General features: G+C 44.2%; 1 protein-coding gene across 4 annotated transcripts in view; it reads right to left on the minus strand.

The window, feature by feature from the left end:
- Nucleotides 1-13,159, minus strand: part of ST8SIA5 (ST8 alpha-N-acetyl-neuraminide alpha-2,8-sialyltransferase 5) — an 82,893-nt gene that overhangs the window by 58,815 nt on the left and 10,919 nt on the right. Inside the window, exon 1 of one of the 4 annotated variants that reach the window (XM_074812575.1) lies at nucleotides 11,310-11,407. The exons of the other annotated variants lie outside the window; for them this stretch is intronic. The gene's annotated coding sequence lies outside the window, so the exon portion shown is untranslated. Of the gene's footprint in view, nucleotides 1-11,309; nucleotides 11,408-13,159 lie in introns of those variants that run through there. 4 annotated transcript variants of the gene reach the window in all.

Genomic DNA, 13,159 nt, shown 5'->3' on the forward strand with positions numbered 1-13,159 from the left:
TGGTGCCAGATTCACACTGAAAGTTTCAAAGGTCCAAAAGTTGGCTAATGGATGAGGAAAGCTCTCCCCTGATGTGACAACAAAAATCATAACTAGTACTGTTTGTGGGTCCTTGCAGTCTATGAGAGTAGCTGTCAAAAAAAAAAAGAACAATGCTAATGTCCAATCCACCTCCATTGGAATCACAGGCAAAATATTTGTTTAACAAAAGGGGCAATAATCACACTAAATGCTCCTCTTATTTTTACTGTGGCAAAGACAGATTATAGAGGATGTATGCTATACTGCTGCATACTGCCATTATAAACTGATTAAACTTTTGCTCTAAGGTTTAACAGACAAGGAAATCAAAAGGAAGGTTGAAAGGGTGTATGAAGATTGTCCCTTACCCATTTTTATTTTACAGCCTTCTAGCCTCCCACTTTCTCTTTCTTCTCCTCCTTCAGGCCTGTAGCCACCCCTCACAATACACCGCCCTGGGTAGAGTTTTTCCATTCACTTTTCCCAAGTGGAAAAATGCACGCTATCAAATACAAAGCAATAGGGAACTTAAGGCCTTTCCACACAGCAAGGAACTATGGCATGGTCATCAATTTCCCTCTGACAGCTCAGGTTCAGGTGCTAACCCCTTGCCTTGGATACCACTACAGGTTTGGCTTGGAAATCCAAGGAAGCTGTAGTTCAGATCTACACATACAGCATCCACCTGCTCTCTGCAAAGGAAGGACATGCCTTTTTTCTCAGCATTGCTCCATCCAGTTGACAAAGCAGAGGAATTGGCTGGCACTGCAAAAATCAGTGCTTCCACAATAAACACTGTGCTGTGGCACATGATCTCAGTTTAGATGGTCACCACCTTCACAGGAATACATACCTTGCTCTGGGCCACACACCTGGTAAATCCCTGAAAGCTCTGACTGGTCCTACACAGAACAGAGCATGACTCTGAGTGTTAAATACATACTTGAATTCACCAGCTGCTGCCTGGAACCAGCACATCACCCTTCTCTGAAATATGCAGGAAAGCCGTTGACTCTGCTTTTCATGCCTGTTGCCCTTCCTTGCCATCCCCACTCTCCCATCAAGGCATGCCAGTGCTCCTTAACTTACATGTTCCTGTTAACAGTATTATCTTCCCAGCAGCTAGTGAAAAGTTACAGAGCTACAAAAAAGTTACAGTTCAACAATATCCATCCAAGCTGACTTCAAACATCAGCTCCAAGTGTTTCATACCCCATTGGTTTTAATAGGTTATTAATATTAAAAGTAAGAGATTCAATTCAAAAATCATTAACTATTCCCTAGTTTGCTATTTTTGCAGAACTATCCAATCCCTTTTTAACATAAAACCCTAAACATCCTCCCAGTAGGCCCAAAGCCGAGTTCATCCTTATCCTCATCCCAAGGGGGGTACAACAGTCCTAACTATCGTTTGCCAAATAGGAGGAGGTTTGGGCTCAGCTCCATGTGTCACCAGGCTTCCTTCATGACTTTGGGCAGAGCTACCCCGCAGTGCTGAGATCTCCAAGCTGGCTTGGGAAAGCAAAACGTCATTTCTGTGAAAGCATGGCTGCTTCCAGCACTTGAACTGTGATTTCTGCATGGTGCAGTCGAGTCATCTACCACTTAGTCATCTCACCTTACACTCCATACGCCATGCAGATGAGTATCTTTACCCTTCCCAGCATCTCCTCCCTCATTTCTGAACTAGCAATCATAGCATTTCCTGGCCTTGCAGGTGTACCGCAGGAGTAACAAGGATAACTGCATGAAGCTTTCCACATGACGTAAGGCAAAAAAACTCTTCTGCCTTTTAACGTATGACTTTGTCACTCTGCGGAGTGCAAGAGCAGGATCCACCTGACTAGGCACAGGATTCATTTCCCTAAGTGCTGTCATCCTGAACTACTTGACATGCCCCAGGATCATCTGGTTAAGACAGACAAGCATCACACACAGATCACGGGTACCAGGAAATCGAGGTATTAATAGCACTAAACATAGATGTACCTGGCTCCCACCATAAATGTATGTGCCTACAGCCTACCAAAACCCTCCGTGCACTTAGCTGAGATTTAGACAATATACTCCATGGAGACTAGCAGTTCTTTTCATCCTAAAGTACATTTCTAAGCTAGGTCAAATGAATCACATCCTAAAACTGTCTTTGTATTTTCCTGACTAAAATGGGAGTTTAAGATGACCACTTCAGCTGCAGGTATCAGCATGGTGGATGCCTAAATGCTGGTGAGAGGGCCAAGTGTGAAAACAGCATGACAACAAGTTGAAGTTAATGCCAAGTAAATAACATAAGGAAGTGAGCTATGAATGTTTCTCCCTTAATATTTAATCCACTGAAAGTGCCTAGATTCATTCCAGTGAAACTGTCACAGAAACTCACATCTCCTGCAGCCCCTTGCATTGAAGGGGTACAAAGCTACCGAATTTCACCTAGATTTCCAGTACTACTTCAGTACTCTTTTTTCTTTTTCATAGCTACTGTAGATGATCATCAGCAAATGAATAAAACATATTTTCATGCGAATGAAACAACATGTGCCAGCTTGGCTGCTGGCATTCTGTCCACATGACTAGCACTCCCCTTTGCTAACCCTTCTTCCCACTTCTACTATTAACCCTCCTTTCGCAGTCAAAAGGAAGACAAGGCAAATCTGGGCAGTCATGGTATCTCTTCCTCCCAGTAACATTCAGAAATGGTCTGGGGCAAGGAGAGGGGGGGAGTTACGTTTCCAGACAATAAAAGAAAACCAGATACCTTAAAATAACTTTTCTCCTAGAACTGAAACAATTTAAAAAGCAACGTAAATTAAATAATTTGATACCATTAAAAGGAATTGCCCAGTTATATAGCACGTAGCTTTTGAAAGTCCCTGCCATGTGGCAAAGCACTTACTGAGATTCAGAAACTCCTTTGACAACCCATGCAAAGGCTAAGAGCATTGACAGCTTCACAGATTGTGTACTAACACCCCAGAATCACTGTGTGAGCCACTCAAAACTTCCTCAGCTAGGCTATTCTGTAATCATCTGTCAGGAGGGTAGGAGATAGGAACAGCTTGCATGACCTGAAGCATTTATTATTCAACATTCCCTTATTTTCATGGCCTTCGCTAAGATGCCTGACCTCCAGGTTCCCCCACAGGGATGGCAGGGAACAGTGACAGGAATATAAATTGAAAAAATACTCATGTTTGCATAATTTGGCCCCTGGATGAAATCTGAGTGACATCAGGGAAGACAAAGATTGTTAAGAGAATCTGCCCTGGTTTTTAGGTTATATTTCACCCTTTGGTCATCTCACTTGGCTGCAGACTAAATACCACCTACTATGGCAATGACAAATACAGCTTACTGGGGCTACTGTTCCTGGTACACCACTTTACTTGTTATGAACACGTCAGGAAAAGGAACTAAAATGTCTACAAAAGAAATCTTCACTTGCTGCACCATTTGAGGGTTAGCAGAGAAACCCTCAAACAACAAGCAGATGACGATTGGGTAAATGCCAGATTTCACTAAGTTGTGCCAGGGATGTATTTGGTCATGTATTTTTCATTTGTACATCCCCCATAAAGTTGAATCATCGGGCAAATTCTGCTTAATCAGAACCTAAGCCAGTACATGCTTAAATCAATGGGAAGCAATCTTGATTTCCAAGGGAGGAAGCAGAGTCTAAATCACTTTATTATCAATTCAGACTCACTTTTTTTTTTTTTTTTCCTCATCAAAATCTACTGTTCAAGTGGCTTTAACCTATCCCTGTTACCATCGGTAATAGAGATCCTTAATCCAGCAACAGGCCAAGCACCCACAAGCTCTGTTAAAGCCCTATGGAAAGATTAGAGCAATCCTGGGAAGCATCCAATATCATATTGGACTGATATGTAGAAAGCTATTTCAAGCTTTTTTCCCTATTTGTTACCATGCTGGATAAAAAAGGCATTAACTAATTATTTTAATTGCACTTTTTGTAGTATTTCTCATGGGACCGGAACTGCAGCTGCCTCAGCTTGATCCCATCTGGCTGGGGGATGGGAAGATATTATAAAATGTGTTTTCCCCAGAGTGAATAGGACTTTCTGCTGCAGCTGTCTTTATGGAGGTGGGGGAACTATTGGGAACAGGTGTATTGCACATAAATGCTCCCTGGTTTGAAACTATCTAATAGACTTCAGTAGGAAAGCTTCAATCAACTCCACAGGATGAAAACCAGCCTAACTCCCACCCCACCTTTTTGAGGGGAGGAAAACACACAATGATTACTTTTAAAAGTACAAATACCTTTGTGGGGCTGATGTCTTGAAAAGGTATTTATGGCTTTCCAACAAGAACGTTATTAGTTTCTGAAGGGCAAAATATTGCAACTTCTTTGGAACAGTCGTGATCTTGCAGGCAATTAATTATCTGCAAGATTAAGATCACTTATGGAAAAATATGCTGTTAGGAATGGAGCGAAGGAAAACACCCCCACAGAAACCTGATTAATCAAGTACAATTGGCAGCAAGCATAGAAAAGAGACTGTGTTCTTTAGGAGACATTTTTTAGTGCAGATCAGTTTTTGCTTGTCTCAAATTGATGCTGTCATGATTTCCCATACTTTCATCCCTGTTTCAGACCTTGTCGAAGGCTCTGTCGGTACCTCAAACCCCACATGTCCTGATTAATTTTGCTTAGACTCCAGTCTTTTACAGATGCTTCATGACAAATAAGAGGGAAGGTAATTGAGACCTTCATTGGTCTCAGCCAGGCTATCACTGCTAAAAATCTGCATCTCCCCTGAAAATCCTGCTCATATTAAAGATGAGCTACATTGGTATAACAGGCACAAAGGTGGGTATAAGGGATTCCCAGGAGCTGGTCAGACCCTGTTCTCCAGAGTATCCATGATAACATAACCTCCTGAACACGTTACTGGGAACCTCTGTATTCCCAACTCTTTTGAGGCAGGCTAGAGGGTGAAGTTTCCCCCCTCACACTTAGAATTTGATAGCCAGAAGTGGATATCACTCCTTCTCCATGTCTGATGTTAGGGAGTTAACTTTTTCCCCCTGTGTTATTTTACCTCCTTTTCTGAGCATAGCCCAGAGCCCAGAAAAGGAGCTTTGGGAAACATTTTTTCACTAAACAAATTCTGACAAGTCAAACATCCAATGTACAACAGCTCTCTTCCCCTTTGACCTCTGCCTCCCAGCCTGGGGAGGCTGTCAAAGGCCTTTTATTCTCCCCTCACATTTCTGCATCCGCAGCCTGGTCTGTGCACTGTGATACCACTTGCATGCTACCCTGGGACAACGCGGCATCTCCTGACTCTGGAAGAGACTAAATTATATCATTCTGGGTACAGAAGGGGTTTCCTTTGACTTTCCTACATCTGCGCAGTTGCTTAATGAAAATGCAGCATCTGGTCTAACGGGTCCTAACTGGAAAAAAAAAAAAAATTACCACTTTCTCAAACATTTCCAACTAGGTCTTCCGGACTACACTATTTTACAGAAAAGTTCTTGGTGTGCCAGGACAGAATGTTTTTTTAATGGCTGAAGATAACAGGAAGCTGCAGTATTACAACTACTACAACCTGGCTGAAGCTGGTATTACCAACAGAGAAAGCAAACCTCTCCTGCTCTCAGCTACCTGTCTTTGCTGTCGCCCTGCTCCTTCTCTTGTATAGCATTAGTATTTGCATGGACGTATCGCAACTGTCAGAGAGGTAATCCGATTTAGAATAAACCCAGCAGAAAAGAATTTAAAAGGTTAGTTTTCATGTGGATCAGCTTTCCAGTCCAGATTCACTGCACAAGCACACAAACACTCCCAAAAAACAGGGGAGGGGATGTTACAAGGGAGGCATAAGCAGGGAAGCTGGAGATGAAGGGGTGAGAAGAATGGACTCTTTTGGCAGCTGTGCTGGCTTTTGTCAGCTGAAAGTATTTGCAAAATGATGGCCTGAATAAGTGACTTGTGGCATTCTCAAGCAAGCCTTGCTGAAATCTTTGGACAACATCATATCACATCTCCCTATTTTTGCCCAGCACAGGCTGATTTTCCAACAAAACCAGTCTGTCCAAGTAAGCAGGAAGATAAAGATGTGTCACACATATGGCCAGGACAAAAAGCCTAAGAGTCATGTGGAGCTGTGGGATTTTAACTTCAGGAGAGCTACTGCCTCACTGCGCAACCTTGGGAGAGGTGCTTGGCCTCAATTTGCTTTAGCTGGAAAGCTGGGCGGGGATGTGCAGGTGCACAGGCCCAACAGCATGATGCTGTGGCTGAACTGGTTGTGTAGTTGCTCGTGGGCAGTTATATACAAAATCACAACAGTGATGCTAGAAAGCTCCAGGCATCTTCACCAGATTTTGCTGGCCATTAATCCAGCAGACAGCTGCTAATGGCATCTGATCGTTTTCTTTGTGCTACTGCCATTCAAGGCCACTCTGAAGGACACAAACTCTTCTATATTTTAAAGTGTGAGATTCAGGCAAAATAATAACCATGGGTTATGAGTTCTCAAAATTACAATAAACTAACAAGATGTGAATTTTGTTTTTTAAGTCTCCAGCCATGCACTGAGTAGGAATAAACTCTTGAAAAGCAAGGATCTCTGATGATAAATGAAATACCACCTAGTGAGAGCAGATGAAGAATTAATCCATGACACTTCCATTACTAAACAACCTTAGAACAACACTCTGATTATGAACGCCACCCACTGCAAAGCTCCACTGCACTGCATCTCCTGCGTGTCCACCTGGCCTCACTGCGCATGGAGAAGTGCACACCATCCCCCAGGAAGTTCACAACATGCCAGTGTGCAGCAGAGATTTTCCATACCCGTCACAGAGGGATGTACCAGCACAGGAGAAAGGGCAGCCAGCAGCGTCATTCACATCAGCCATGCACAGAGGGGACCAGCTCTTTCAGCTCCAGCTGGGCAAACTTTCAACACCAGGAGTTGGTATTAAGCTTAAGAGTCTCTCAGTCCAGCCCCTGGATGATGACTTTTAGTGTGGTTATGCAATGGTCAACTCTGGCTATGGCAGGTTATTACAATTCGTTCCTTCCCAGCAAAGATAAACAACACATCACTCATTGCCTGATTTGAAAAGAACTCACATAGCAAGCCAGAGCCACTGACTTCAACTATTGCTCAAGTGTTGGCTTAGTATGAGAGGGTAACAGCTCTTTCTCAGGGTCTGGAGAGTCAACTATCATGTGCAAAAAGAGCAAAAATAGAGACAAGCTATGCAAGGACTCTGCCTATCTTGACACTTGGGCAGCTCCTTTCAGCCTCAAGGAAGGAGTTAATCTGACTCAGAAAGGATGGTGAGCATCATCACATGGGTTAGTTAGCAAAGAGATGTAGCATCCCTGTAAGCTAAAGGCAGTGACGATGAAATTATGTGTCACTCAGCATGTGTACCACTGCTTGCCTTCCTGTTTGTCCCCAGGAGGGCTTAAGCTAGAAGCCCAGTATGATCCCTCCTGCCCTGCCTAAGGAAAACTCTGAGGGAGTAGATATAAGAAGCTAAGAGGGTACCTGGAAGTCAGAGGCACCAGCTAAATGGCATGAACCAGCCAGACTGAAAAATCCCCCATCCTATGGAACAGCTCCAGTACAGAACTAGGTCAGGAACAATGGCTCGGGTCTGTCCAGATCTCTTAAAAACACATTGAAAACACATTTTAAAACACACTGTAAAACAGTCAAACACTGGGGGTTTTTATTACAGCCCCATGAATGTCCAGTGGGAAAACTAACCAGGTTGTATAGCAGGTAAGTCAAACGCAATTTTTCATTTGGCTTGCAGTCAAAAGAAGATCCAAATGATGTACAGAATCCTACCTTCACAAGTACATAGGACAGCAGTGCAGTTGAGAGCAAAATTTGATTGGAAAAAAGGAGTGAACTGGCCATTTCAATCCCTGCTGTAAGGATTCCTGATTAACCACAGCTGATGGTTTTAGAATAGTAGGTCTGAGGATTAAAGTATTATGTAGGCTGAAAACACCATGTCACATCTCTAAAATTACTTTGCTTTGTATCATTTAATACTCTGCATACTCTTAGGATCAATCCTTAAGTCCTCATTCACTAATGGGAACCTCAAATCTAGTTAATGTTTAGGGTTACTCACTCTCAGAAGCTTTTATAAGAGATTCTGCCTCCAACTCTGCTTTATCATATTTTCTCATTTGTAATCTTCAAATCCTACCTTAATGGTTTCCCTGGGAATCAATGAACATCCCACATGTAGGTTAAGGAGAACGACAAGCCCTATTTTTTCTTTACATGATAATTCTTAACACAAAATAGTAATGCAATGTCCATTCACTCAAAAATCTTAACTGGAAACAACATACCAAACTATCAGAGTACCTTCTGACAAAAAAATTGCATAAAAATGTACCTGGCTGCTAAAGTTCATGATCTAAATGTCCTCTTTTTACATATCCAACTTCCAGAGTTCAGGCACTAGATTGCTTTACCTGTGGTTCTTTGCTCTGTTTACTGTAAATAATAGAAACTAAATTTTCTGGGTGTCACATTATACACAAAGAGAAAAAAAAGCATATTATATTAGAAGCAGCAAATAAAAAGTCTGATTAATGCTCAATCTTGATAACATTTATTACATGTATGTCTAATTAAGGATATATATTGTGCTTTTTCTGAACTGAAATTTTTAAAAAATTAAATCCAGCTTCCCTTCTGGAGGAAACACATGCTGGGTCTTGCTATGGGCCTGCTCAGAACATGTATGTGGTGTGTAAAATGCAGGATTCATTTGATTGAATGTTAGCTCCTTCAGTGATAGATTTCTAGACGAGTTGTTCAGCAGACCCCTGCTATAGCCAGCAGATGAAAACAGGCATCTCCAGAAACGTTTCATTGCTTTTTAAGGTAGGCAGACAGGCAAATCAGCCATTGGGTGTGCTTCTCTCTCCCCACTCATTACAGAAGGGGCTTAAATGACTAGCTTAGACGAGAGCTCTAGCTTTTCTACAACTAAAACTAAGTGAGATTAATGATAGAATCACAGAATCATCGAACAGTTTGGGTTTGAAGGGACCTTTAAAGGCCACCTAGTCCATCCCCCCCGCCATGGGCAGGGACATCTTCCACTAGATCAGGTTGCTCAGAGCCCTGTCCAACCTGGCCTGGAATGTTTCCAGAGATGGGGCATCTACCACCTCTCTGGGCAACCTGTGCCAGGGCCTCACCACCCTCATTGTAAAAAATGTTTTCCTCGTATTTAGTCTAAATCTCCCCTCTTTTAGTTTAAAACCATTACCCCTCATTACCCTCGTTACCCTGATCAAGAGTCCCTCCCCCCTTTCCTGTAGCCCCTTTCAGTCCTGGGAGGCCGCTCTAAGGTCTCCCCGGAGCCTTCTCTTCTCCAGCTGAACTCCCCCAACTCTCTCAGCTGCTCCAGCTCCCCAAGCATCTTCGTGGCCTCCTTTAGACCCACTCCAACAGGTCCATTTCTCTTCTGTGCTGATGGCCCCAGAGATGGACACAGCACTGCAGTTGGGGTCTCACAAGAGCAGAGTGAAGGGGAAGAGTCACCTCCCTCAACCTGCTGGTCATGTTTCATGCAGCCCAGGATACGGTTAGCCTTCTGGGCTGCCAGCACACATTGCCTGCTCATGTCCAGCTTTTCTTCCACCAGTACCCCAAGTCCTTCTCTGCAGGGCTGCTCTCAATCCTGCGGGTTGCCCCAACTCAGGTGCAGGACCTTGCAGTTGGCTTTGTTGAACTTCATGAGGTTCACATAGGCCCACTTCTTGAGCTTGTCCAGGTCCCTCTGGATAGCATCCTGTCCCTCAGGCGTGTCAACTGCACCACTCAGCTTGATGTCATCAGTAAACTTGCTGAGGGTGCGCTCGATCCCACTGTCTATGTCATTGATGAAGATATTAAACAGTACTCATACAAGTACAGATCCCTGAGGGACCCCATTAGTCACTGATCTCCACCTGGACATTGAGCCCTCTGGATGTGACCATCCAGCCAATTCCTCATCCACAAATGGTCCACATGTCAAATCCATATCTCTCCAACTAGAGAGGGACATTGGGGAGGGCCATGTCAAAGGCCTTACAGAAGTCCAAATAGATGACATCTGTAGCTCTTCCCTCGTCCATTGATGTAGTCACTCCATCACAGAAGGCCACTACGTTGGTCAGGCAGGACTTGCCCTTGGTGAAGCCATGCTGGCTGTCTTGAATCACCTCCCTGTCCTCCATGTGCCTTAGCATAGCTTCTAGGAGGGTCTATTCCATGAGCTTCCCAGGCACAGAGCTGAGGTTGACACATCAGTAGCTCCCAGGGTCCTCCTTTCTACCCTTTTTTTAAAATGGGTGCAATGTTTCCCTTTTTTCAGTCACCAGGGACTTCACCTGACTTTTCATATATCATGGAGAGTGGCTTGGCAACTACATCAGCCAATTCCCTCAGGACTCTGGGATGCATCTTGTCAGGTCCCACAGACTTATGTATGTTGAGGTTCCTCAGATGTTCTCAAACCTGATCTTCTTTTACAGTGGGAGGGACTTTGTTCCCCCAATCCCCGTCTTGCAGCCCATCCACTCAAGAGGTGTGGTAAGAGGGATTGCCAGTGCAGACTGAGGGAAAAGAGTTGTTGAGTACCTCAGCCTTCTCCTTGTCCATTGTTACCAGTTTGCCAGTCTTGCTCATCACAGGGGGCACACTTTCTTTGACCTTCCTTTTCTGGCTGACATACTTGTAGAAGCCCTTCTTATTGCTCTTTGCGTCCCTCGCCAAGTTCAGCTCTAGCTGCACTTTGGCTTTCCTGACCCCATCCCTAACAACCAGGCAGCATCCCTACACTCTTCCCAGGATACCTGTCCCTGCTTCCACTGCCTGTGCATTTACTTTGTGCCCTTTAGCTTGACCAGCAGGTCTCAACTCATCCATACCACATTCTCTTGCCTGCCTTTCCTGATTTCTTACACCTGGGGATCAAGAGCTCTTGCACTCTATGAAAAGCATTCTTCAAGATCTGTCAGCACTGTTCTTCTCCCTTGTCCCTGAGCACAGTTTCCCAGGGTGTCCTACTGACTAGCTTGAACAGCTGGAAGTTTGCTTCACTAAAATTCAGGGCCCTGACTTTACCCTTCACCTGACCCATATCCCTGAGGACTGCAAACTCCACCAGTGTATGATCACTGCAGCCCAAGCTGTCTCCAATCTTGACATCGCTGATTAGCTCACTTGCATTGGTGACCAACAGGTCCAGTATCATGTCCCCTCTGGTAGGGCTATTACCTGGCTGAAGAAGTTATCCTCAGTGCATTCCAGGAGCCTCATGGATTGCCTAGAGCTCGCCATGCTGTTTTTCCAGCAGATGTCGGGGTGGCTGAAGTCCCTCAGCAGGACGAGAGCCTGTGAGCATGATGCCTCCTGTAACTGGAGTAAGAAGTCTTCATCAATAGGCTTCCCTTGACCAGAGAACCTGTAGTAGACAGCAACCACAAGGTTCCCTTTGTTCTCTCCGTTTCAAATTCATACCCATAAGCTTTCAACCTGCTCATGGCTATTCTTCAGAGACAGCTCTTCACATTCTAACCATTTCTTGATGTAGAGGGCAACCCCTTCACCCCTCCTTCACCTGTCCCTTCTGAACAGCCTGTAGCCATTGATAACCACACTCCAGTCATGGGATTCATCCCACCATGTTTCAGTAATGGCAACTAGGTCATAGCTTTCTAGCAGCACAGTGGCTTCCAACTCCTCCTGTTTGTTGCCCATGCTATGTGCATTGGTGTAGAGGCATTTCAGCTGGACTGTCGGCTGTGTCACCTTTTTAGAGAAATACCCTTTAATTCCTTTGAGGTATTTCACTGGTGTTGCCCTGTTGGGTCCCCTGGCTCATCTCCATAAGACTTCAAGAGTCCTGCATTGTAGCCAGCATGTTTCAGAACAACAGTCTGACAGCCCTCGCTAGCACCCCGTCCCTCTAACCTTCGTGTGTCATCCTACAGCTTGTCATGGGCAAGCCTGATATTATTTCCCTCCCCCTTCAGGTCTAGATGATGTAGAAACGACTATTAACATCCTTGAGCTCTGGTTCTTTGCATTACTGAGAGGTGAATAAGGCCTCATTCACTTATTTTTGACACCTGTGTAGCAACTTTGATTCCTGCTCAATATCAAAATGAGGCAGTATGAGTTTACACAATGATGCAGAAGAGCAGATATATACACACACATATATATGTATATATATATATGGCTGTAGAAAATACATTGCAGCCTCCTTAGTCGTTACGTGCCAGGGTTTTCCTCAGGCTTCCACCACCTTTGTAGGCTGGTGGGCTGGGCTGAGCTCAGTCCTCTGGTAAGTGAACTCCCATGCCACTGACCACCAAGCTGGCTTGATGCCCACAGCCCAGATTTATCTGTAGAAAGCTTCATCCCCAAGCCCTGGGCAGGTTAAGGCATCCAGCGATAGAGTGACTTTTGCTCAAGACCCCATAATGTGGAAGTGGCAGATCCAAGACTACACCACCTAACATGGATTAAACCCAATGTACAGATGACATTGTCACCCATCCAAACCACCTTCCTTCCTTCTTATATCTTTGTTTTAAATTATTTCCTCTTTAAAAACTATTCTACTTGCTATTAGTAGGGAGAGAAACCAAGAAAACAGGATGTTTTCATCTAAATATGATAATTTAATTTAAATGTTATCATTTAAAATTTCATCATCGCCCACAGATTCCTGGAAGAAAGGAGAAGTATCAAGCTGGAGACACTTCATGGAACGAATGGTGAATGCAGAAGGACAGACTGGGAGCATCAGTACTAGCCAAATACTCTCTGAATATGTAATGGGAACTAAGATCAGGGTGACGCATCTATTCAGCTCAAACTACGACATTCCATGGCTAAACTGGGATTGAACTCTCACATTCATAGAGCTGAAACCTCATACAATCACAGATTAATTTATGAAGGTAGGAACTTCAGGAGGTCCTCTAGTCCAACATGCCATTCAGAGCAAGGCCTATGCTGAAACTGTGACAGGTTGCCTGAGGCCTTCTCCAGTGAAGTTTTGAGCATCTCCAAGGACAGAGATCCCACAGTCTCTCTTAGTAGCCTCCTGTAAAGTT

This window comes from Strix aluco, chromosome Z (assembly GCF_031877795.1).
Source record: "Strix aluco isolate bStrAlu1 chromosome Z, bStrAlu1.hap1, whole genome shotgun sequence".
NCBI lineage: Eukaryota > Metazoa > Chordata > Aves > Strigiformes > Strigidae > Strix > Strix aluco.